Source organism: Monodelphis domestica, chromosome 8 (assembly GCF_027887165.1).
Source record: "Monodelphis domestica isolate mMonDom1 chromosome 8, mMonDom1.pri, whole genome shotgun sequence".
Taxonomy (NCBI): Eukaryota; Metazoa; Chordata; class Mammalia; order Didelphimorphia; family Didelphidae; genus Monodelphis; species Monodelphis domestica.
In genome coordinates, this window is record NC_077234.1 from 229,054,238 (window position 1) to 229,078,581 (window position 24,344).

The following is a 24,344-nucleotide window of genomic DNA, read 5'->3' on the forward strand; positions in this document are numbered from 1 at the left end:
GGGTGCTGGCATGGCTTTTAGGCACCCTTTGTGTTTCTGGGGTAGTAGCTTTCTTCCCATCTCCAACAACTGTCTTTGCTTGTCTGCAATCACTGCTGATGCCCTGTATCCAGTAAGGCATCATGCGAAAACGAGCCTTTGCTCTCCTCCAGTTGATGGCCATCCAATAGGTACAGGGCATTATGGGAAAGACTCCTTTCTCCTGAAAGGCTGTCTGCTATTTCTGTGACTTCCTCTATTTATACCCTTTCTACCTGTCAGTCATACCTCTCTCTAACCATATAAGGGGGCTGAGGTAACAGTCCCTTTGCCCTTGTCTCCATGGAGATGGTGGATCCTTCAGGGAGGGCTAGCTTGATGCCTCCCTAAACTCTAACCACTTGTTTATTAGCATGCCTATTGTGAGACCATCCTTTCTTTCTACACCCATAATATGCATTTAATACACAGGTAATAGAAAAATCTTTCATTTTTGTTTGTGCTCAGTAGATGGTATTATCTGCTACATGCGTATTCTCTTCCATTATTACATATTTTCCTCTGACTGGGATTACTATCTGTCTTGGAGGAAATAGAGCTACTTAGGAAGGAAACAGAACTGAATGAAATCAAGGAAAAATGTTTTGGGGATGAGAGTTAGACACAATCAAACACAGAAGGATGTTTTTATGATCTTACCAGTAAGCAAGTGCCAACTCTTCTTCCTTGTTCAGCTTTTTCTAACTTGATCAGTTGCTTGAGATAAAACCACTAATAATTGCCTGAGATAATTTTTCAGATTTTATATGACTGTGGTGGCTCTATATAGAAACATTTCAAATTGGCTCCTTTTCTTTTTCTTTCTTCTAATTTTTTGGAAAGGTATTATTTCAAGCATTCTAAGATGCTTTTATTCAAAAGAAGCAAAATTTTATAAAGAGTAAGAATTGTCTTAATAATCACATTTTTGTGCTATAACATTCTATGATATTAAACATGACTAATCCCCATCCTTTGGACAAAGGAAAAGTCAGTTTCCCTCTCTCCACTTGTCTCTCAAAAAAAAGCTTAGACTTTCTTTGGAACTAAGTGTTCTAGTTAGGAGTCAACAAGGGATTTATCTGAAGTTCGAGACACTAGATTAAGTCTGTGTCTATAATGCAGCAATTGAATTCATAGTAACTTGGTCAGTTTAAGAATCTCCATTTAGGAGGCAGCTAGATGGCTTATTGGATTGAGAACCAGGCCTAGGGATGGGAGATCCTTGGCTCAAATATGGCCTCAGACACTTCCTAGCTGTGTGACCCTGGGCAAGTTATTTAACTTCAATTGCCTTGCCCTTACTGCTTTTCTGCCTTGGAACCAATATACAGTATTGATTCTAAGATGGAAAGTAAGAGCTTAAGAAATGTATCCCCATCTAAATACATTAAAAACATTTAAAATACATTTTTTATTTTAAAATATGACTTTTAATTTTTAGATATGATTTTAAATAATATATTTATGATTTCCACCAAACTGGCTGTTTGATTGACTGTGCTGTTGATCAAAATTCACCATTCCATATAGATCCAATTCAATTATTAAGTATTTATTCTGTGCACAGCTTTAGGATGTAGAAATATTGAATTGACATAATTGACACAAGTAGACACAAACATGACTATTTTCACTATTTTAATAACTGACACAATATTAAAAGTCAATGCAGAGAAGCATTTTTAAGTTTTTACTGTTTCTAATTCTTTTTTGTGTTCTATCCTTTTTGGTTTTCTTGGCAAAAATACTAGAATGGTTTGCCATTTTCACCACCAGCTCATTTGACAAGTAGGGAAACTGAGGCAAACTGGCTAAGTGACTTGTCCTGGATCACATAGCTAATAAGTAGCTGAGGCCAGATTTGAACTCAGGAAGATGAGTCTTCCTGAATCCAAGACCAGTACAATCTATTGGGCCACCTACCTGCCTATTTCTTTAGCTTGATCAATTTCCTCTCATATAATTCAAACTCATTTTTTTCCAGGTACATGTTACATGCGAGAGGAAGCAAGGTCTTGAATTCATAGTTATTTGGTCAGTTTAAGAGCCTTGAATAGAGAACTGGTCTTGAAACCATTAGGAACCTTGTTGAAGTTCTTCTAAAATAATATATTGGCTTTGTGACCCCAGAAAAATCCCTTAACCTCTTGGGTGCTTGAGGAAACTCTCTAAGGTTGTAATTCATAGAGAAGTTACTAATTTGCATTGGCACAGGGAATTTCCTGAGAGTTTCTTGTACCAAGGAAATCACAAGCCTAAGTTCTATTCCTATATATTCTATCAAAAGAACAACAAAATACTTAAAGGATTGGCTAAATTTGGAGGCAGCTAAGTGGTGAAGTGAATTGAGAGCTGGCTCTGGTGTCAGGAAAACCTGAGTTCAAATCTGACCTGAGATGCTTGCTTACTATCTGTGTGACCTTGGGCAAATCACTTAACCCTGTTTGCCTCAGTTTCCTTATCTGTCAAATGAGTTGGAGAAGGAAACGGCAAACAGCTCCAGTATCTTTGCCAGGAAAAACCCAAATGATATCAGAAAGAGTCAGACATAACTGAACAACAATTTTGCTTGAGAAAACAAGCTGTTTCCTTAATTAAACAGAACAAAATAATTGCTGTTGGGTTTCCCAGAATGTTAGATAATATTCCTGGAAGGGACTCCAAAGCTACCTAGTCCAATCTCTCATTTTGTTGATGAGGAAACTGAGTCCCAAGAAGTTTAAGTGACTTGCTCAGGTACTACACAGGTAATAAACAGCAGAGCTGGGATTCAAACTCGAGTCTTCTTGCTCCAAATTCAGCAATTTTCCCTACTGCACCACATGATTTGGTATTGAGTTGATCTTTGCTTTAATAAGTTGGTGGTCTAACTATGTCCAGACAACTGATGCAGAAATGACTACCACATTGGTAGCCAGGCATTTCCTCTCTGTTAAAATATAATCAATTTCATTTTTCATGATGTTATTTGATGCACCACAAAAATCTTGCTATGTTTAGATTATTAAGGTCTGGAGCTGACACAGATGAATTTTTGAAGGCTATGAAGAAAAAGGCAAGCTCTGGCAAGCTATTTCAGATCTGAAAGATTTCTGATTTTCAAGGACCAGACTAGTAATGATAATATAATAATTTTTATTTATTTTATTTATAATTATTGTAATTGCTAGCATTTATATAGAGCCCATTATGTGCTAGACCCTGGGCTAAGTACTTTACCAATACAGTATTGTCTTACTTGATCCTCTGAGAGGTAGGTGCTATTATCCCCAATTTATAGTTGAGGCAAACAGAAGAGTTAAGTGACTTGACCTAACTCCCATAGTCAATAAGTACCTGACTCTGAATTTGGACTCAGATCTTCCTGATTTCAGGACAAGTGCTCTGTGCACTCTGGTGCCACTTAGCTGCTAAGTTAAGCACAGAAATGTTCACCACCAGTAGGCTGATCATTCTGACATTGCAAGGCTGTCAGTGGGACATTCAGTCAACCTGCCATTCCCTTGCCCTTGTCAGATGACATCTTTTCCTGTCATTCATTTTATTGACTTTTTTTTTTACTTCTATTTGTTTTCTAAGTTCTTCATGGATCAGATGTTGAAACAAAGAAACTATACAAAATGGCCATTTGTGGTCCCTGTTCTCTGTCTGCAGTGATGATGACAATTTTTAAATATTAGTTTTTTGAGCCTTCTCACCTTCCCAAGAAGGCATGTGATATGATATAGGTTGCATGTATATTAGCATGTTAAACATATTTTCATGTGTGTCATATTGTGAAAGAAGACACTGTTTTCACTAGAGAAAAATTCATGGAGGAAATAAAGTGAAGATCAATATGTTTCAGTCTGTATTTGGACTCTGTCAGTTCCTTCTTGGTAGTAGATAGTCATTTTTTTTTTGTCATGAGGCTTTTGGAGAAGTCCTGGATCATTCCCTTGTCAGGACATCAAGAGTTGATCATCATACATTATTGCTGTTACTGTGTACAATGTTCTCCTGGTTCTGCTCATTTCACTTTGCATCACTTATATATGTCTTTCCAGGTTTTTTGTGATCATCTTGTTTGCCATTTCTTATGGCACTGGATAATGATAAATTGTAAGAAAATGAGGAAGAGGATGTTGAGCGTGTGGGGATAATGCCTGGAAGTGGTCATAGAATAATAGATTCAGAGCTGAAAAGACCTTTACAGGTGATTGTTTAAATTCCTCTTAAATTATCTTTTAGAGAAAAAAATACTTTAAAATAACTTAAAATGGAAGAGAATCATGCCCAGACTCAACATTTTTTATTCATTCATTCATTCATTCATTCATCTGCCAATTTTTTATTTTCAGTCAATATTTTTCAGAATTTTTTTTCTTCCATAAGAATAAGCTTCTAATGAACAGGGACTGTTTTGCTTGTTGTATTTGCATTCCCAGAAATTAACACAGAATTTGGTGTATATTAATTCTTTAATAAGTGCTTGCTGACTGATTTTCTCAAAGTGTATCATTCCATATGGGGCAAAAGCAAGTTTTTTACCTAATAGAAGCACCAAACTGAGATGCACTTAACAACAGCAGATCATTATATCTATGATTATGCCAACAAAAATCATAATTAGATTTACATGTCTTTTAGTCACTTTCTTCAAGCTCCTTCATGTTTAAGCTCCTTCATTCTCATTTTTAGTGGTCCAATTTTACATGTCTCTTGTAAGCAATCTTTTAGGTAAACACCTGGCATTTTATTTAAAGACCTAAAATGTTAGCTCTCTTCATCAGCCTCTGGATTTGGACTTTCCAGATGTAAAGCATGTTAAATCTTTGTGTATTTTTTACTATAAGGGAAATCCTCTGGGAAATGCTTAGTGCACGCGGCACTTCTAAAGGATTTTAGGCAATTTCGCCTTTTTCTGTGTTTTGTTACACTATTTTAATTGATGTATTTTGTCTGATGTATTATATTGGGAAGGCTTGAGGGATAACATGTTTAGTATTGAATGTCTATTATGATTAAATTTCCTTTCAAAAAAACACAGCCACCAATGTTCCACTATGTTCACTTTTTGCCATGCTGAGTTGTTGCTGCGGTGTTTGTGAAGTAATTTGAAACAATGAGTTACAAATCACAAAAGAAAATCACTCAAGCCCTTCTGCCTTCCTCTTGTTCCTCTAGAATTAAAGATTTTCAACATACATGTATTTTGAATATTTTAAAAATATTTATTACCTCTGCTTTTTTCTTTAAACCCCTTATATTTAATGAAGATTTTTTTGATAAAAATCCATAACGGGATCTATGCAAATAACTTCTCTGGAAAAATACATCACAAAATATTTAATTATGGGAGGGCTTATAGCTGCAAGACAACCATCACTTAGATTTCTGGTAGAAATTAGGAAATTAGGTAAATTGGAATCTAGTTCAAAGAGAAAGTGGTACAGTTGGTAGAGCACTGGGCCCACAGTCAGGAAGACCCAAGTTCAAATTTGGCCTCAGGCATTTGCCAGTTCTGTGACCCTGGTCAAGTCACTTGACCTCTGTTGGCCACAGTTTTCTTAATTGTTAAATGAGGAAAATGGTAGCACCAACTGTCCAGGATTATTGTGAGGATCAATTGAGTTGATACTTGAAAAATACCAGAAACATAGTGGGTACTTAATAAATGTTCATTTTCTTAGTACTTTATTAGAGTCAATTCTAGAAACGGGAAGACCTGGGTTCAGATTTGGCCTCAGACATTTCCTAGTTGTGTGACCCTGCACAAGTCACCTAACCCCAATTGCTTAACTCTTACTGTTCTTATGTCTTGAAACCAATGATTAGTATTTACAGAAAGTAAGAGTTGTTTGTTGTTGTTGTTGTTGTTGTTCTTAAAGGGCCTACTACCATGGGAAAAACACCATGATAGAATCCTTTTATAGGCTACAGAAGCAAAAGGAGCTTGCCCACTATTTCCTACTATCATAGATTTACATTTTCTAGTTGCATTTATTTTAAGGAAATTCTATGGCCTCCTTCGGAGCTCTGATACTTAAAGACAAATCTAATCAACTCTAGATCTAATGCAGGGATTTTACTTTGCCTTATTACTTGCTCCAGAAGAACCACATTAGAAACACCTACTACTATTATGAATGACATTTCTAGATTATTTAGTTTATAAACACTCTGAAAAGAATCTTACTAACATAGACTTCCTTACTTGGACTTAACTCATACTTGTAGGGTAGGTCCTCAATGGGGCGACTACCTTGGATTCAAGGTATCTTCTGCATTTATGTTCCTAAAACTATATAGTTCTTGAACTCCAACTAATACATTTACCTTTAACAGTCAGTCAGAGGAAACCATTAGGTCAATGTAAAGACATTTGTTAAGATATCATTGCAAGAACAAAAGCTAACATTCCTCGAATAAATCTGGGATGCACTCTTCCTCAGGCACACATAAAATTAATGAGAAGAGTGGGTACAATCAATAAATCAATCAACATTTATTAAGTATCTACTATGTGCCAGACACTGTGCTGGACATACAAAAAGAGGGACAAGACAGTCCTCAAGGAATTTACAATCTAATGGGAGAGACTTTGCAAATAAAAACACACAAAGCAAGCTATATGCAAATAAAATAAGTAGGCTCTATATAGGATAAACAGGAAATAATTAAGAGAGGAAAGGCATTGGAATTTATTTATTTATTAAATTTGCTTCCTTTGTAATCCTCTATATTTTATTTATGCTTTTTCCCATTTGAATAAGTTTATTTAGTCAATTTAGAACATTATTCCTTGGTTACAATAATCACATTATTTCCCTCCTTCACCTCCACCCACTCTTCCCACAGCCAACACACAATTTCATTGGGTATTACTTGTGTCCTTGATAAGAACCCATTTCCATGTTGTTGTTTACACTAGGATATTCATTTAGAGTTTACATCCCCAACCACATCCCTTCAACCCATGTATTCAAGCAATTGTTTTTCTTCAGTGTTTTTACTCCCACAGTGTTTCCTCTGGATGTGGATAGTGGTTTTTCTTATAGGTTCCTCCGAGTTGTTCAGGGTCATTACACTTCCATTATTGGAGAAGTCCATTACATTTGATTGTACCACAGTGTATCAGTCTCTGTGTATAATGTTTTCCTGGTTCTGCTCATTCCACTCTGCATCAATTCATGGAGGTTGTTCCAGTCCACATGGAATTCCTCCACTTTATTATTCCTTTGAGCACAAGAGTATTCCATCACCAACATATACTACAATTTGTTCAGTCATTCCCCAATTGAAGGGCATCCCCTTATTTTCCAATTTTTGGCCACCACAAAGAGTGCAGCTATGAATATTCTTGTACAAGTCTTTTTCCTTATTATCTCTTTGGGGTACAAACCCAGCAGTGCTATGGCTGGATCAAAGGGCAGGCAGTCTTTTATTGTCCTTTGGACATAGTTCTAAATTGCCCTCCAGAATGGTTGGATCAATTCACAACTCCACCAGCAATGAATTAATGTCGCGACTTTACCACATCCCCTCCAGCATTCATTATTTTCCATTGCTATCATGTTAGCCAATCTGCTAGGTGATACCTCAGAGATGTTTGGATTTGCGTCTCTCTGATTATAAGAGATTTAGAACACTTTTTCATGTGCTTATTAATAGTTTTGATTTCTTTATCTGAAAACTGCCTATTCATGTCCCTTGCCCATTTATCAATTGGAGAATGGCTTGATTTTTTGTACAATTGATTTAGCTCTTTGTAAATTTGAGTAATTAATCCTTTGTCAGAGGTTTTTATGAAGATAGTTTCCCGATTTGTTGCTTCCCTACTAATTTTGGATGCATTAGTTTTGTTTGTACAAAAACTTTTTAATTTGATGTATTCCAAATTATTTATTTTATATTTTGTGACTTTTTCTAAGTCTTGCTTGGTTTTAAAATCTTTCCTTTCCCAAAGATCTGAAATGCATACTATTCTGTATTCGCCTAATTTACTTATAGTTTCCTTCTTTATATTCAGGTCATTCAGCCATTGTGAGTTTATCTTGATGTAGGGTGTGAGATGTTGATCTAAACCTAATCTCTCCCATACTGTCTTCCAATTTTCCCAGCAGTTTTTATCAAAAAGTGGGTTTAGGATCCCAAAACTGGGATCTTTGGGTTTATCATAGACTGTCCTGCTGAAGTAATTTACCCCAAGTCTATTCCACTGATCCTCCTTTCTGTCTTTTAGCCAGTACCAAATTGTTTTGATAACCACTGCTTTATAGTATAGTTTGAGATGTGGAATTGCAAGGCCTCCTTCTTTGAATTTTTTTTTTCATGATTTCCCTGGATATCCTTGATCTTTTGTTCTTCCAAATGAACTTTGTTATGTTTTTTTCTAATTCCATAGAGAAGTTTTTTGGTAGTGAAATGGGTATGGCACTAAATAAGTAAATTAATTTGGGTAGGATTGTCATTTTTATTATGTTAGCTCATCCCACACATGAGTAATCAATGTTTTTCCAATTGTTTATATCTAGTTTTAATTGTGTGGAGAGTGTTTTGTAGTTGTGTTCATATAGTTCCTGTGTTTGTCTTGGCAGATAGATTCCTAAGTATTTTATATTGTCGAGGGTGATTTTAAATGGAATTTCTCTTTCTAATTCTTGCTGCTGAGATGGGTTGGAGATATATAGAAAGGCTGATGACTTATGTGGGTTTATTTTGTATCCTGCAACTTTGCTAAAGTTGTTGATTATTTCAACTAGCTTTTTAGTTGATTCTCTAGGATTCTTTAAGTATACCATCATATCATCCTCAAAGAGTGATAGCTTGGTCTCCTCATTGCCAATTTTAATACCTTCAATTTCTTTTCCTCCTCTAATTGCTACTGCTAGTGTTTCTAGTACAATGTTAAATAATAGGGGTGATAATGGGCATCCTTGTTTCACTCCTGATCTTATTGGGAAGGCTTCTAGTTTATCTCCATTGCAGATGATGTTTACTGATGGTTTCTGATATATACTGATTATTATTTTTAGGAAAGGCCCTGCTATTCTTATACTGTCTAGTGTTTTTAATAGAAATGGGTGTTGTATTTTATCAAAGGCTTTTTCTGCATCTATTGAAATAATCATGTGATTTTTGTCAATTTGTTTGTTAGTATGGTCAATTATGTGGATAGGTTTCCTAATGTTGAACCATCCTTGCATCCCTGGTATGAATCCTACCTGGTCATAGTGAATAACCCTTTTGATGACTTGCTGGAGTCTTTTTGCTAGTATTGTATTTAAGATTTTTGCATCTATATTCATTAGGGATATTGGTCTATAGTTTTCTTTCTCTGTTTTTGACCTGCCTGGCTTTGGGATCAGTACCGTGTTTGTGTCGTAAAATCAATTTGGTAGAACTCCTTCTTTGCTTATTCTATCAAGTAGTTTGTATAATATTGGGATTATCTGTTCTTTGAATGTTTGACAGAATTCATTTGTGAATCCATCTGGACCTGGGGATTTTTTTCTTAGGGAGTTCTTTGATGGCTTGTTCAATTTCTTTTTCTGATATGGGGTTGTTTAGGTAATTTATTTCTTCTTCTTTTAGTCTAGGCAATTTATATTTTTGTAAGTATTCATCCATATCACTTAGATTGCCATATTTGTTGCCATATAATTGGGCATAGTAGTTTTTAATGATTGCCTTGATTTCCTCTTCATTAGAGGCGAGGTCTCCCTTTTCATCTTGGATACTGTCAATTTGGTTTTTTTCTTTCCTTTTTTTAATTAGACTGACTAGTACTTTGTCTATTTTATTTGTTTTTTCAAAGTACCAGCTTCTGGTCTTATTTAGTGAGTCAATAGTTCTTTGACTTTCAATTTTATTAGTTTCTCCTTTGATTTTTAGGATCTCTAATTTAGTCTTCATCTGAGGATTTTTAATTTGTTTGCTTTCTAGTTTTTTAATTTGCATGCCCAATTCATTGGCCTCTGTCCTTCTTAATTTATTAATATATGAACTCAAGGATATAAATTTCCCCCTGAGTACAGCTTTGGCTGCATCCCATAGGTTTTGGAAGGATGTCTCATCATTGTCATTTTCTTCAATGAAGTTATTAATTGTTTCTATGATTTGTTCTTTTACTCACAGGTTTTGGAGAATCATATTGTTTAATTTCCAATTAATTTTTGATTTACCTCTCCATGTACCCTTACTAATTATTATTTTCATTGCATTATGATCTGAGAAGTTTGCATTTATTATTTCTGCCCTTTTGCACTAATTTGCAATGTTTTTATGCCCTAATACATGGTCAATTTTTATGAATGTACCATGTGCTGCTGAAAAGGTATATTCCTTTTTGTCCCTATTTATTTTTCTCCATATGTCTACTAATTCTAATTTTTCTAAGCTTTCATTCACTTCTCTTACCTCTTTCTTATTTATTTTTTGGTTTGATTTATCTAGTTCAGATAGAGGAAGGTTCAGGTCTCCCTCTGGTATAGTTTTTCAGTCTATTTCATCCTTGAGCTCCTCTAGTTTCTCCTTTAGAAATTTGGATGCTATGCCATTTGGTGCATACATGTTGAGTACAGATATTTCTTCATTGTTTATAGTGCCTTTTATCAGGATGTAATTACCTTCCCTATATCTTTTTAACTAGATTCATTTTTACTTTGGCTTTGTCAGATATCATGATTGCGACTCCTGCCTTCTTTTTATCGGTTGATGCCTGATAGATTTGGCTCCATCCTCTTACTTTCACCCTATGCTTATATATCTTCCTAATGTGTGTTTCTTGTAAACAGCATATGGTAGGGTTTTAGATTCTATTCCACTCTGCTATTCGCTTGCGTTTTTTGGGTGGGTTCATTCCATTCACATTGAGAGTTATGATTACTAGCTGTGCATTTCCTAGCATTTTGATTTCTACTCCTGGTCCTGCCTTTTCTTCTTTCACTATTTCCTTCTACACCAATGTTTGTTTATAATCAGTCCTCCTTGTTCCCACCCTTATTTTACTTCCCTTTCTAACCTATCTCCCTTCTCTTCCCCCCCCCCCCTTATTTTCCCTGTAGTCTTTCTAAAATTGCACCCCCACCCTCACCCTCCCTTGTACTGCTTCCCTCCCTACCAGTCCATTTGTTACCCTTCTACTCCCCTATAGGGTGCAAATCTATTCTCTTCCCCAATGGATTGGAATGTTCTTCCCCCTTTGGGTCAGTTTCAAAGCACTTAAGAGTTGAGTATTTCCTATCTCCAACCTCTTTACCCTTCCAGTATATTGATGTTCTTCCCCCTCCCACCATGAGCTTCTTTGGGACATATAAATTTACCGCCATATGTTTCTTTCCCATTTCTTTTAGTATTAACCTCTTTTTTTAACTCTAGTTGTATATACAGACACATGTATATGTATTTATGCATGCATATATCTATATACCTATTTATGTCTTGTCCTTTCATCCTATACAGTTTGTAACTGTTCCCTCTAAATGTAATTCTTCTAGCTGCTCAGGGGATAGCAACAGTTAGTTACCAATGATCTCTTTTCTTATAGGGATACATATTATTTTAACTTACTGAGTCTCTTAAAAAAGTTTTTTGATGTTGTTGCTTTGTTTTGTTTTTCTTTTCCCCCTCTTTTTAAATTACCTTTTGATGATTCTCTTCAGTTCTGCACTTGGACATCAAATTTTATGTTCAGGTCTGGTCTTTTCTTTACGAATGCTTGGAATTCTTCTATTGTGTTGAATGACCATACTTTCCCCTGTAAGAATATAGTCAGTTTTGCTGGGTAATTGATTCTTGGTTGTAGACCTAGTTCCCTTGCTTTTCAGAATATCATATTCCATGTCGTTCGGTCCTCCAGTGTAGATTCAGCCAGATCTTGTGTTATCCTTACTGTGGTTCTGTGGTATCTGAATGACTTCTTGTTGGCAGCTTGTAATCTTTTCTTTGGTCTGATAGTTCTTGAATTTGGCTATAACATTCCTGGGTGTTGTCAGCTGGGGATTAAATACAGGAGGTGGTCTGTGTATTCTTTCAATCTCCACTTTTCCCTCTTGTTCTAGGACATCAGGGCAGTTTTCCTGAATAATTTCCTGTAGTATTATGTCCAGGCTTTTTCTTTTGTCATGGTCTTCTGGTAGACCAATGATTCTTAAATTATCTCTTCTTGAACAATTTTCTAAATTGTCTGTTTTGTGAATGAGATGCTTCACATTTTCCTCAATTTTTTTTTCATTCTTTTCGTTTTGTTTTATAGTGTCCTGCTGTCTTGTGAGGTTACTTAATTCCAGTTGTTGTATTATGGCTTTTAAAGACTGGATTTCATCCCTGGCTTTTTGGTCATCCTTTTTCTTCTGGTCTGATTTTCTTTGAAGGTCATCTTTCATCCTCTTTACCTCGTCTTTCATCTCCTTTGTCTCATTTTTCATCTTCTTTGCCTCATTTTCCAGCTGGTTGATTTTGACTTTCAAGACACTATTTTCTCATTTTAGTTCAAGTGCCTCTGTTTCCAGATGACTTATCTTAATTTTTACGTTCTTTTCAATTGTCTTCAGCCTCTCTTAATTTTGTTTTGAGTTCTTCCACAGCCTGTATCCAGTTTGTTGGGATTTCTGATTTATTGTTTGCTGATCTCTCCCACTCTGTTCCATTTGCTGAATAGAAGCTGTCTATTGTAGTTTCTTCCTTTTTCTGTTGTTTGCTCATATTCACCCCTTCTTTACTCCCTGTATTTGTCTGTGCTCTTGCTGCTCTCATTTTTTTTTTTTTGGTTTTGGGGGCTTCTGTCAGTCTCCCCTCTTGGAGCTTTAACAGAAGATCTCTCAGAGCAGTCTCGGTGTTGTGTAGTGGGGAGGGTTGTTGGGGGTTTGAGCTTTCCTGTCCTCTGGAGGCTTTTGATTGGATTAAAGTCCAGCAGTCTGTGGGGGAGGGGTATTGGAGCTTTGGCTTCTCTGAGTTCTGGAGACTTTTGGTGGGATTAAGTTCAGTTTAGTTGGGCTGGGAGTACTCTGATTCCCAAACCTCCTGGAAGGCTGGAGCAAATATGGAGGATCTCCACAGCTCTGGCCAGGTTGCCAGGTCTATGTTCCTTCTCTAGCTCCTTCCCTGCCATCTGTGTTGGATGCTCTGAACTTGGCACAGCCCTTCCCGCAAGATATACCCTCCAGACCAGCACCTTTGACCACCCAAAAGTTCCCGCTGCCGCTGGAGTCTCAGCATTCCAGTTGGGAGGGGGGATGGGTCCTGGGACCTTCCTTCTGTCTTCCCCTTAAACTTGAGTTTTCTCAGATTCCAGCTTTTTTGGGGGGCATACCTTTTGAATTAAGTCCAGCAGGAGGGTTCCTTGGCTCTGTCTTGTTGTTAAGTTTGATTTTCAGTCCCCTGGGAGCATTCAGTTTGTGATCAGTAAGGAAGGGTATTCAGAGGTCCGAACTTCTGCTCTTTCTAGGCTGCCATCTTGACTCCCTGCTCCTCTCACTCTGCATCCATTACTGGAGGTCATTCCAGTTCACATGGAATTCCTACACTTTATTATTCCTTTGAGCACAATAGTATTCCATCACCAACATATACCACCGTGATTTGTTCAGCCATTCCCCAAAGGCATTGGAATTTAGAGGAGGTAAAGGGAAGACTTCTTGTAGAAGGTAAAATTTTAGTTGGGAAAGTGAGTATTTGGAGCAGAAAATGAAAAGTGTTCTAGGCATGTGACACAGCCAGAGAAATGCATGGAGCTGACATTGAAGAAGCACAAGTGGCCAAGTCATCCCTAGCCTCCATTATTACAGGAGTGAAATCTTTCCCTCCTGATCTCAGAATATTCCCTGCCAGGCATGGTTTCTGTGTTTTGCAATTTGCAATGGATAAGCCATTTATCCTGATTGAATCACAGTGTTGGACTACCTAGACTCAGCGCTAGGGAGCTAGCTTATTTTACCCCTTTCGCCTTTTATCTCAGTTGTCATATTTCCATTTTTCTCCTCTTGGATTCTTTCAGAAAGGGCAGAAATCCTTACTCTAGGTTTAGCAGAAGCTTTCTCAATTCTCCTTCTGGGAGGTTGGAGAGAGTAGGATCATCCTGGCAGGCCAATGACCTAAGGTCCAGATCCCTTCCTCCCTGAACCCACCCCCAATTTTATCATTGGTGTTTTGCAGCAGAATTTCTAACCCATTAGTAGTCGCTGTACCTATTAGAGATTAGGGAAACAAGTCAAGGTGTAAGAAACCTCAGAAGACTGTAAGATCTTTAAGTTGAGACAAGAACCAGCCCTGGCCATCAGAAGATGAGTTACAAAAAATAAAGATTGCCCTCAGAAGAAACACAGGAAAGTTCCTGGTGAGAATGGGGTCCTAATTTAGTGCTGGGGCATAAGTTACTTTGGCCCCATGTGTTTACAAAGGATAGTCCCTTTCTACTCTAAGTATGTACTCATTCTTCCTATTGATACTTGTAGTGGCAGCTAGAAGGAGCAGTAGATAGGCAGCTGGACCAAGATTGTAGAAAACTCATCTCCCTGAGTTCAAATTCACCCTCAGACACTTAATAGCTATATGATCCTGAGCTAGTCACTTTACCCTGTTTGCCTCTGTTTTCTCATCCTTCAAATATCTAGAGAAGGAAATGACTAATCACTCTAGTAACTTTGCCAAGAACCACCCCCAAAAAGGGCGTCATGAAAAGTCAGACATGACTGGAAAACAACCAAAAAAAATGTAGTTGTAGAAGAACTCCCTGGGTTTATGGAGTAACATTGTGTCATTATTGTTCATATTATGCCACCTCAACATATGTTTTCCCTTTATTGAAATGGGTCAAATGACTAATTATAAAGGCAAATGCACTGGCATCTGAGCTACATAGTTTTAGGAGTGTAGATCTACAGAAAACTTTAAATCTGGGGTAATTGACATCCTGAGGACCAAACATAAGGGTGAGTTGGGAGATATTCCAGAGAAGATAAAAAGAAAACCATTTTACGGAAGAACAAATTCCAAAGATAGTAGCAAATAAAGACAGCTAGAAAATTTTAGAATGCTGATCAAATCTGAGAAGTAAAGAATGTCCATTAAAGATCTTTTTTAAATTAAAAGTTTTTTACATGTTGATACAATTTTTAAATAATTGTTTTCTGACATTTTGTGATTCATGCTCTCTTCCTCCCTGCCCTCCTCATTTCCTGAGATGGCAGATAATATGATATAGGTTGTACAGAGCTCTTCTTTAGGATGAAAATTTCTTTAATTCTAAGAGATTTTAGAAAATTCTTTAAACATTTTTTTCCATTTCCAATTTTCTTTCTTTTCTCAGTTGTGTTCCCCTCTTTTCCTCATTGTTTTTAATTAAGCATAAATGAAGCTACAAACATGAAACTATTTCTAAAGAGCTGCAAACAAGGAATTTGTGTTGTTTCTCCCTTCCAAATGATCCAAAAATTAATGACCTTTAGAAATATGAAATGGTTGTCATTGTGTTAACCGAAGCAAAAGCAATGTACCCAATAAGCCATTTTTTGTTTGATTGTAGCCTAAGCTTGTCAAAGTTGGTTCATTCACTCGAATTAGAAAGAGGAAGAAAAAGAAAATTGTGTACAGTTGAACAAATGATACTTATTTTCATGCTGAGAGAGCCACAAAAATCCATAGACATGACATCTTTTTTTTAAGCATTATGTAAGCTATAGAAATACAGTGCTATGAATTCACAAAAAACACAAGCTTGCATTAGTGTAGCACTAATGGTTCTGGTGAAGTATTAAACAAAGAAATGTAGATTTAAGGGGAGAAGGTAAAGGGAAAAGTGACCATTATCAGAAGTTTGGAAAATTGACCAGAGTACATAGACAAGAGTATTACTGAATGAATGGGCAGGCATGGATAGGTTGCAATCTGCATTTCCAGAGACAATGCTCGCATTAGTGAGAACACCGATTTATTGACATTATTTGAGTTCTATGAATGGACAATACCATTCACATTGATCTTTTAGTCTTCACAGTCTACATATTCTACAGTTCATTAAATGGAAATGTTTCTTTAGGGAAACCACTTTGCCTAATGTAAAATAGTAAAACAGTAAAGAGTGAAACACTTTTTCCTTAGAGTGCTCAATCAAGAGATTGTAGGATGTAAGAGAAATAGCAGTTTACCTGGAATCTGAAAACTTCAGTTCAAATTCTACCCCTTCAACTTACTGCCTGTGTGATAGTGGACAGGTCATTTTACCTTGCTGTTCTATAGTTTCTTGATCTATATCAACATTTATCAGAATGTGTTCCCCTATTGGGGAGGGGGGAAATCTCCCAGATTAAAACCTTTAATAATAATACTAAAACATTTAAATTTCTAATATGGTAAATATGGAAAGATCTAATCCACAGAGACAAAAACTCCTTGCAGTTCTCAGTAATTTTCAAGCTATGGTTTTGAGACTCCAAAAAATCCAAGATGCCTTACTATCACCATTTACAGATAAGGAAACTGAGGTAGACAAAGGTGACTTGATTTGCCCAGGGTTACACAGCTAATCAGCGACTAATTTGGGAAGTGAATTAAAATCTTCCTCCAGGTCTAACACTCTATAAGTACTATGCCAACCCAGACGTATTAAAAAAAGATAAATGAAGGAAGTGTTGTGCCTGAGGGAAGTTTGTACCCCAAGGTATGGAGAGGGGGAAAGAGAGGAGAACCCCCTCTTCTTAAAGTGGAGTTCAGGGGAGACAGCAAATGTAACGAGTTGGCTCAGAGAGAGGAGAGGGGGTTTGAAGATTTTCCCCCTTCTGTCTTCTCTCCTTAGCTAAAGCTGCTCTCCTCAATTTGCTCTTTCCCCCTTTTGTCCCCCCTTCACTACTCGAGAACCAAAGGACTCCCCTTGATCTGTTCACTCACACTTAGCTTGGGGAACAGATAACTTTTAATGTTAATTCAATTAGGTAATACAAAAGGGCATGGAAGAATGGGAAAAAGAAAGTAGGAAAAGGGGGTCCCTGTCTCTACCTAAACCCTTTCCTCTCCCTCCTCGAGTTTGGGGGTAACTCAGGCCTTGGCAGCCTGAGCCCCCTGAGGGAAAGTCAGGTTGATGCACCCCTGGGCAACAGGAGCTGAGATAAAGCCTACTCAGATTTCTCTTCAGAAATCCCTTCAATTGGGAAGTGTTGAGGTGAAGGATTTCCAGTCACCAGCAGGAAAAGTGGGTAACCCTCAGGAGAAAATCTTTTTGCCAATTTTTCTCTTTGGCTTCTCAAGACCGAGAGACCTCACTGCTCTCTCCCCCAGAGTCTTCTCCTCTTCTCCATTTCACTCCTGGGGTCCCTCCCCTGTCAAGGTGATCAATTTCACATACTCTTCAGCTTGGCACTTTTCTCTAGTGCCAGGCTCTGTCACACAGGCCAATCCACTATTCTAAGAATGGCTCTGGAAAGAAAGATTTTCAAGGGCAATGTGTCTTCAGTGGTTTTAAGCTTTATTTCTTTTTATTTGTCTTTTGGCAAACAGGGTTAAGTGACTTGCCCAAGGTTACATAGCTAGTAAGTTTCTGAGGCTGGATTTGAACTCAGGAAGATGAGGCTTCCTGATTTCAAGCCCAGCACTCTAATCACTGTACCCCCTAGTTTCCTGATACCAAGATTTATTGATATTAATAGTATGGGATTATAGTTCTATAGCTTCAGGGGGACTTTGGACATCTCATGGCCCAACACTCTCACTGAAGATGAATAAACAGAGGTCCAGGGAGATAAAGATATATAGCCAAGAGTATTAAATTATTAAACAGCAGAGTTTAAATTTGTATCCAGGTTCTTTAAGGACCAAGCCAAGGCTCTTTAATGTTTTCTCCCCAAAATACTGTTGTATCTTTAGAAAAGCTTTCTTCCAGGACTTTATAGTAAATAATCATCATTTTTCTTTTTAAAAGAGAAACGGTATAATTCTACCCAGACTCACCAAGGGATGAAAACTCACTGATTCTCTAGGTAGGGCAGCAGACAAAGTCTTTCCATCCCATAAATTCCTTCTTTTATGGCAAACAAATCTCTGGGTGGAGAATCAGTCAGAAAATTACCTTACTTAGCTAAGTTAATACAAAATAAAGGTTAATTTAATGGGTCACTAAAGCCATAGGGAAGGTTGGGTCTCACATGCCCTTTTGCTCTTATTTTTGATGCCAACTGAAATCAATGAGTGAACCATTGGCAGAGGTGGGGGGAGGAGGGATTGGTCCTGAGGAAGATACGTGGGAAGTAATTGTTTCCATTCATTCATTTTTAAATTCTTTATGAAACCATGAGGAATTAATTCGTATTCAAAGGGAATTGACTAATGCCTCTCAGAAAGCCATTTTATTTTTACAGATTTCTTTTTTTGGTAACATCAATGTTACAAAAGGCAATGGTGAGTGAGATTTTCCAAAGAAAGTTCACTCTACAATGCTTTATATGTACTCCATGAATCTTAGACCTTGTTGAAAGGTAGTAATCTCAATGTTCAAAAAAATCTTTTTGTCTTGAGAAAAATTTATGTATGAATATATTTTTCTTTTTTCTTTTAATCTCTGGCAGTTAACCTTGTGCTTTGCACATATTAGGTGTTTAATAAATACTTATCAGATTGGATAAACACAGATAGATGATGGGTAGATAGAGCAATTATTAAGCATCTATTAGTGTTGGCTAGGTAGCACAATGGATTGAGCACCAGACCTGGAGTTGGGAGGACATAGGTTCAAGTTCAGCCTGAGACAATTTCAAGATGTGTGACTCTGGGTAAGTCACTTTAATACCAATTGCCCTGCTCTTCTGTCTTAGAATTGATACTAAGAAGGAAGGTAAGGATTTTAGAAAAAATAAAAAGCATCTCTTATCTCTCAGACTCTGGGCTATGTTAAGAATAAAGCTACAAGCAAGGAAGAAAGAGTCCCTACCTTCAAGGAACTGACACTCTAATAAGGGAAGATGACCCATAAAAGGTAGCTGGAAAACTGGTAGAGATGGCATCTCCCAAGAGACAAGACAGTTGGCAAGGAGGAGAAGACAACTGGAGAATCTAGTGGGGGAGTGAAGTTAAGGAGGGTTGGGTCCCCTTCTGAAGCAGAGGTTAGAGTAGGCAGCCATTAATTGTAAGAATGGGGCTGTGGGCAGAAATGTTTCCAGGGTGGGAAGAACATTGACAGAGAGAATGAGGAAAAAGTTGGAAAGTCAACTAGGAGTGAAATACACACATATGTTTCTGTCTTTAAATGATGTCATGGAACATCAACATGGTGCCAAAAGATTAATGTTCAGAGAAGTATAAAGAACACTGATTATTGAGCATTAAATATAATTTGTTATGCATATTAAATCAAATGATAACATATTTTATAATTTAGAAATTTAGTGTTCTAAAAAAGAGTTTCAAACAATCTTGGCAAGAATCTATTTCTCAGGACAATGCAAAGTCTTTTTTAAAAAAATCCTTACCTTCCATCTTAGAATCAATACTGTGTATTGGTTCCAAGGTAGAAGAACAGCAAGGGCTAGGCAATGGGTTCAAGTGACTTGCCCAGAGCCACACATAACTAGCAAATGTCTGAGTGCAAATTTGAACCCCAGACTTCCTGTCTCTAGATTTGGCTCTCTATCTACTGTACCATCTAGCCATCTCCCAGCCTCCCATTTTCTTTAAATCCTTATCTTCTGTTTTAGAATCAATACTATGTATTGGTTCCAAGGCAGAAGAGTGGTAAGGGCTAGGCAATGGTGGGTTAAGTGACTTGTCCAGGATCATACAACTAGGAAGTGTCTAAGTCCAGATTGGAACCCAGGACTTCCTGTTTCTAATCCTGGCTTTCAATTTACAGAGACACTTAGTTTACCCCAGCCCCAAATCTTTGAATACACTTTTGATTCTTACAGTATGATCTTGAAGGTGATGTTTAATAAATGCTTAAAGGTAGAAAGGAAGATAACTTAATTTTTGTACTAATCTGTTATGAAGAAAAAACATCCAATGCCATTACTCTACCTGGTCACAAAAAGATTAGACGTGATTTTATCCCATACATGTAGAGAATGCTGGGAAAGGAAATGCTCCCCACCAATGGAGATCTAAAATTATTCAACAATTTATCATTTTAGAGAGTTGCTTGGGGCATTGATAGGTTTGCTTCCTGGAGGTCACACTGACAGTATGTTGTAGAGGAAAGACTTAAATGTGAGTCTTATTGATTCTCTAAATGCAGCTATTTAATGACATGCTGTCTCTTTCTAGAAATATTTGTATGTGAATACAAATGTGATTTATAGATCAATATGCCAAAGATCTGTAATTTGTTGGTGTGAGAAGGCTTTCTATTAATACAGATGGCAACCTTTCTTTTAGTTAGAGTCATTTGAGGCTCAGAGAGGTTAATACTAAATATCAGAGACAGGATTTGCATTCAAGTTTTCCTGAACCTTGGATCAGCACTCTATTCACTAGTGAACACTGTCTCTCTAAAAATCCAATGATCTCTGGGACCCCTTGAGCAATCTACTGAAGCCTATGAATTCCTCAGAATAAAGTTTTTAAATACAAAAAAAAATAAAATAAATAGGATTATTAAGGAAAATAATTATTTTGAAATGTAGTTAAAACATTTTTCAAAAATGTGTAGAACCCCTGTTTTGTCTCTTAATTATTCTTATCTTTAATTATTTCCATGGTACCACTTCTCTTTAACAAATAATTGCTAGCTAGGTGATACAAAAGATTGCACATTGGGCCTGGAGTCAGGAACACCTGAGTTTAAGTACAGCCTTAGATCCATACTGGATATGTGACTCTGGGAAAATCATATAACCACTTATAATTCAATTCACTTCAGGATATGAGGATTCCTCTTTTTTTAGTCTTTTGCTGGACTCCCTAGAATCTACTTCAGTGCCTCAAAATTTTGGGGTTTCTACTTCCTTGAGGCTTCCTTCTATGATTCTTTTATCCTCTCCTTTCAAATGAAGAAAGCTACATGCTCCATCATGAATTTATATAATAATATTTACTAAACCTTATGGAATACTATTTGCTTGAGTCATGAATATTATGACTGGTTGACAGAAAGGAGGAAATTTCCCAGAAATTGATATGTCAAAATATATCAATTTCCATATTTTAATAATCCATCATCATGTTTTATATCATTCATGCAATTATTAGAAGTATCATAACTCTATAGGATTGGGTTGTCCACGTAGGGACATTAAGATAAAGTTCTGGGTGGATGACTTAAATATTACACTATTTGGTGGGTGATGGTAGAGTGACTTCCTTTCTTCCTTCCTTCCTTCCTTCCTTCCTTCCTTCCTTCCTTCCTTCCTTCCTTCCTTCCTTCCTTCCTTCCTTCCTTCCTTCCTTCCTTCCTTCCTTCCTTCCTTTCTTTCTTTCTTTCTTTCTTTCTTTCTTTCTTTCTTTCTTTCTTTCTTTCTTTCTTTCTCTCTCTCTCTCTCTCTCTCTCTCTCTCTTTCTTTCTTTCTTTCTTTCTTTCTTTCTTTCTTTCTTTCTTTCTTTCTTTCTTTCTTTCTTTCTTTCTTTCTTTCTTTCTTTTCTTTCTTTCTTTCTTTCTTTCTTTCTTTCCCCTTTACCTCTCTTCCTCCTTCCCTCCCTTCCTTTCTCCCTCCTCCATCCTTTTCTTTCTCCTTCTCCCTCTCTTCCTTCCTCCCTCTCCCTCCCTCCCTTCCTCCCTCCCTCCCTCCCTCCCTCCCTCCCTTCCTTCCTTCCTTCCTTCCTTCCTTCCTTCCTTCCTTCCTTCCTTCCTTCCTTCCTTCCTTCCTTCCTTCCTTCCTCCCTCCCTCCCTCCCTCCCTCCTCAGAAAGCAGGAAATGAGCCAGGTCTGGGCTGTGTAGGAATTAAATTTTAATGGTTTGACTAAAATATATGAAGATTATAAATAATAATGGTAGAAAGAGTGAAAGCAGAGAAATACAAAAAGGTAGAGAAGTCATTAGCATATATAACTAAATATTGCTCCAGTGCTTGACTCAGCCGGGACTTGTTGACCTTCAAATGGAATTAAACTATCTCCAGAAGACAGGAAAGGAAAGTCAGCTATCCACTCACCTAAGTTCCCTTCAAAAGGCAGGTCAAGACAATGACTTGAGCTGCATGTGACTCCTGAGGCCAACTTTCTTCCTTGAGATAACCTTCTTCTTGAAGCAGACTTTCCTTGTGGACTTCCTGAGCCCCAGAAATTCAGGGTCTTTTATATAGGCTTCTTATCCTTTCCCTTTTTCACAAGGGCCAATCATAGCTTCCAAATTGCCCAGCATTGCCCAGGGGGCAGTGTTTGTGGGAACCACTTCTCACTTTCTGGAGAGGTGAATACTCATCAAAAGAGTTGACAGATTCCTGGCTGACTGAGGTGTGAATTCTCATTTTCTGGTTGATTGAGTTGAAAGGGTAGAGAGCTCCTTCACCTAGTGCTAAATAGGGTATTCAAGCTTTTGGTGACTCAATTCAAAAGTAGACAAAGGAGAGTTAATGCTGTCTTTACAATCTGGTGAATATTAAGTAGGGATACTTAAGTTATTATTAACCAAAGTTTTAACTCAAAATAGACAAAGGGAATAAAGGATTCCCTTTCCCAAGTGTAAACACAAAGAGAACAAAGAATTCTGTTTTACAGCTGTAGCAGGACTTCAGGTATCTCTGGGGATGCCTAGATGGTCTCTGAGGTCCTCTCCAACTCTATATTCTTGTATGCCCAGCTCCCTCTAGTTGGGAATACTTAAATAGTTGTATGCAATGCAAACCAACTTTATTTTCAATGATGGCAATTTAGTGTAACTTCAAAAAGAAGTAAATACCCAAAGTACAACTTGTTAGATAATTCTCAGTCATATGCTGGGTCCAAATCATGGCACCTGAGTTCAAATCCTCATTTTTCTACTTCCTCTTTGTATGACCTTACACAAGTTACTCCACTAGCCTCTGGCTATGTCATCATCTACAAAAGCAGGGAATTGCACTGGATGGTCTTTATTGTCTCTTGAATCTTGGAATCACTTGGAATCCCCAGCTTAAAAAAAATTAACTAGTGATATTTAGAATTGTAATCAAAACCCTTGGTTCGGTCTCAACGTTTAACTTCACCCATCCATCTTCTGTCTTTGTTCCTGACAGTCCATTTCCTTTACCTAGATTCGGGGCTCCTCAACCAAGCCCTATCTAGTTAGGTCCTCAAGCCAGTAGTTCTAGCTGGTATTATCACATGCCCTTTCCCATTGATTATTGGGTTTTTTAGTCATAGGAAAGTATTGTCAACAGAAACAGAGGTCTTGAGCTTTCAAGATGAAAAGGAAACTTGTGGGAAATCTAGTCCAAGCTTGTTGTTGTTCAGTCATGTCTGACTCATCATGACCCCATTTGGAGTTTTCCTGGCAAAAGTATTACAGTGATTTGTCAGCCCTCAGCAATTGTCTATTTCTGATGTATAAACTTAATAATGGGCTCTCTGTTGGTTAGAGCTCCTCCTGCACTCTCCCATTATTAAACTCAAAGAGGATCCTTGTGGATCACATAGTGGCTTAGAAAATGACAATTTAACATCATGTATGTTGCATTGTATTTTTACTTTGTTAAACACTTCCCCATTACATTTTAATATGGTTCAGACATTAGCACTCCCAAGTTTTAGAGGCCATGGACAGGCCAGAATTTGAATTTTTGCCTTACTCTACCCTATTTGAATATAGGTAGGTTTCCCTTTGCCCCTCTCATCAGTTTTCTCTAGCAAAAAAATTTTATTTCCATTTGTATCAAATAATAGAAACTACTCACTGGCTCTTCATAGCTGAGTTCTAATAGCACCTCCCTAGCAACGGCTTTGGATAATTTGCCTCACCTAAATGAACCAAACTGCATATATTCAGAATAGAATTTTTGAGGTAAAATTTGAAGAATGTTTTTTGAGCAGAGATTTAAACTGGTTTTGTTATAATGCTACTTGGCAGTTGCTTGCTTGCCTTTTTGAAATTTATGAGTCAATTTATATTTCATCATTGAAATCTCTGGGCATCTGGTTAAGAGAACATAAATCTGGGCTAAACTTGATTTAGGTGAATAATCTCCGATTCTCCCAGATGACAGTCCTATACAAATCAGGAAGTGTTCTGATCGAACAAAGATACACCTTAAACCCTGCTCTCTGAACAAATAGGCTTAGACTTGGTCCAACAAGAAGTAAATTCCAAAGATACCAATCTTCCCTCTTAAATAAACTTCATGGTATGAGTATTACATAGTATATATAATCGAAATTGTGCAGAAATGCAAACCTTTCAACCATCAACCCAAATCATCAAGATCTGGCTTGCTGTACAGCTGTATTCAAA

General features: G+C 37.2%; 1 long non-coding RNA gene across 1 annotated transcript in view; it reads left to right on the top strand.

The window, feature by feature from the left end:
- The first annotated feature begins 379 nt into the window (after nt 1–379).
- LOC130455906 (uncharacterized) overlaps nt 380–24,344 on the top strand; it is an 86,741-nt gene continuing 62,776 nt past the window's right edge. Inside the window, exons 1-2 of the long non-coding RNA XR_008914175.1 lie at nt 380–450; nt 4,068–4,216. This is a non-coding gene — a long non-coding RNA (uncharacterized LOC130455906). The remainder of the gene's footprint in view (nt 451–4,067; nt 4,217–24,344) is intronic.